The 3008-nt window shown below is 33.4% G+C and overlaps 1 non-coding gene across 1 annotated transcript; it reads left to right on the top strand.

Moving 5' to 3' along the window:
• The first annotated feature begins 269 nt into the window (after nucleotides 1–269).
• Nucleotides 270–373, top strand: LOC112711164 (small nucleolar RNA R71). The gene has a single exon (XR_003157313.1). It is a non-coding gene; the product is annotated as a small nucleolar RNA R71 (small nucleolar RNA).
• The last annotated feature ends 2635 nt before the right edge of the window (nucleotides 374–3008 follow it).

Below are 3008 nucleotides of genomic sequence, written 5' to 3'. Positions count from 1 at the left end.
CCTGTTGAGTCAACATTTTGTTCTGAGCCAATATGGCATTCAGAGCATCAATTTCAAGAACTCCTTTCTTCTGAGGTATCCCATTATTCACGGAATTCCTCTCAGAGGTATACATGAATTGGTTGTTTGCAACCATGTCAATGAGTTCTTGAGCCTCTTCAGGCGTTTTCTTCAGGTGAATAGATCCACCTGCAGAATGGTCCAATGACATTTTCGAAAATTCAGAGAGACCATAATAGAATATATCTAATAGGGTCCATTCTGAAAACATGTCAGATGGACATCTTTTGGTCAACTGCTTGTATCTTTCCCAAGCTTCATAGAGGGATTCACCATCTTTTTGTTTGAAGGTTTGAACATCCACTCTCAGCTTGCTCAGCTTTTGAGGAGGAAAGAATTTATCTAAGAAGGCAGTGACCAGCTTATCCCAGGAGTCCAGGCTATCCTTAGGTTGTGAATCCAACCATATTCTAGCTCTGTCTCTTACAGCAAAAGGGAAAAGCATGAGTCTGTAGACTTCAAGATCAACTCCATTCATCTTTACAGTCTCACAGATCTGCAAGAACTCAGTTAAGAACTGATAAGGATCTTCAGATGGAAGTCCATAAAACTTGCAGTTTTGTTGCATTAAGGCAACTAGTTGAGGCTTAAGCTCAAAGTTATTGGCTCCAATGGCAGGAATGGAGATGCTTCTTCCATTAAACTTGGATGTTGGCTTTGTGAAGTCACCAAGCATTCTCCTTGCATTATTATTATTATTATTTTCGGCTGCCATCTCCTTCTCCTGTTCGAAAATTTCTGAAAGGTTATTTCTGGATTGTTGTAATTTAGCTTCTCTTAATTTTCTCTTCAGAGTCCTTTCAGGTTCTGGATCAATTTCAACAAGAGTGCCTTTTTCCCTGTTCCTGCTCATATGAAAGAGAAGAAAACAAGAAAAGAAAGAGGAATCCTCTATGTCACAGTATAGAGATTCCTTTATGTTAGTAGAAGAAGAAAGGGGGAAAAGAATGAAGAAGGGTGGATTCGGATTTTTGGATGAAGAGAGGTGAAGAGAAGTGTTAGTAATTAATTAATTAAATAGAATAAGAGAAGGGAAGAGAAATTTCGAAAATAATTTTTGAAAAAGAGTTAGTGATTTTCGAAAATTAAAGATAAATGTAATTGAAATTAAAATTTAAAAAAAGAATTTTTGAAAAAGAGAGAGGTATTTTCGAAAATTAGAGAGGGAAGAGTAGTTAGGTGGTTTTGAAAAAGATAAGAAACAAACAAAAAGTTAGTTAGTTGATTGAAAAAGATTTGAAATCAAATTTGAAAAGATAAGAAGATAGGATGTTAGATAAGATATTTTGAAATCAGATTTTGAAAAAGATAAAATTTTGAAAAAGATAAGATAAAAGATAAAAAGATTTAATTTTAAAATTGACTTAACTAACAAGAAACTACAAGATAAGATTCTAGAACTTAAAGATTGAACCTTTTCTTAACAAGAAAGTAACAAACTTCAAATTTTTTAACCAATCACATTAATTGTTAGCTAATTTTCGAAAATTAGATATAAGAGATAAGAAAAAGATTTTTTTGAAAATCAATTTTTAAAATTTTCGAAAATAAAATAAAAAAATGAAAAAGATATGATTTTTTGAAAAAGATTTTGAAAAGATAAGATTTTTAAAATTGAAATTTTGACTTGACTTGTAAGAAATAACTAATTTTAAAATTTTTTTGACTAAGTCAACCCAAAATTTCGAAAATTTGGAGGGAAATAAGGAAAAGATATTTTTTTGATTTTTTGAATTTTTAAAGAAAAACACAAAAATGACCCAAAACATGAAAATTTTGGATCAAAACACAAGATGCATGCAAGAACACTATGAATGTCAAGATGAACACCAAGAACACTTTGAAGATCATGATGAACATCAAGAACATAATTTTGAAAAATTTTTGATGCAAAGAAAACATGCAAGACACCAAACTTAGAAATTTTTAATGCTTGGAAAATATGAATGCAAAGATGCACATGAAAAACAACAACCAACACAAAACAAGAAAACATCAAGATCAAACAAGAGGACTTATCAAGAACATCTTGAAGATCATGAAGACTATGAATGCATGAGATTTTCGAAAAAATGCAAGAAAAATTTTAAAAGCATGCAATTGACACCAAACTTAAAAATTAACACAAGGCTCAAACAAGAAACACAAAATATTTTTGGTTTTTATGATTTTATGATTTTTTTTGTATTTTTATTATTTTTTTTCGAAAATATTTTTGGAAAAACGAAAAATAAAAGAAAAATTTTTGAAAAAGATTTTTGAAAAGAAAATTACCTAATCTGAGCAACAAGATGAACCGTCAGTTGCCCATACTCAAACAATCCCCGGCAACGGCGCCAAAAACTTGGTGGACGAAATTGTGATCCATATTCTTTTGTTCTTGTATGAAATTATTATTGTGGCACCAGTTGAATTCACAACTCCGTTCAACTAACCAGCAAGTGTACTGGGTCGTCCAAGTAATAAACCTTACGTGAGTAAGGGTCGATCCCACAGAGATTGTTGGTATGAAGCAAGCTATGGTCACCTTGTAAATCTCAGTTAGGCAGATTAAAATTGGTTTATGGGTTTTTAAAAATAGAAATAAGAAAATAGAAATAATAAAAGGGATAGGATACTTATGCAGATTCATTGGTGGGAATTTCAGATAAGCGAATGGAGATACTGTATGCTCAAGGACGCCTGCTATTCTCCTGCTTCAACTCAGTCCTTCTTACTCCTTTCCATGGCAAGCTGTGTATAGGGGTTCACCATCAGCGGTGGCTACTTTCAATCCTCTCGGGAAAATGATCCTATGCGGCTGTCACCCGCATGGCTAATCGTCTGGAGGCATCACCCATGGTTGATGGCTACATCCCATCCTCGCAGTGAAAACTACGCTCACGCGCTCTGTCACAGCACGACTAATCACTGGTTGGTTCCCGCTCCTACTGGAATAGAATCCCTTG

The sequence above is a fragment of the Arachis hypogaea genome, chromosome 1 (assembly GCF_003086295.3).
Source record: "Arachis hypogaea cultivar Tifrunner chromosome 1, arahy.Tifrunner.gnm2.J5K5, whole genome shotgun sequence".
Lineage (NCBI taxonomy): Eukaryota > Viridiplantae > Streptophyta > Magnoliopsida > Fabales > Fabaceae > Arachis > Arachis hypogaea.
This window is presented reverse-complemented; position numbering and strand designations above follow the sequence as displayed.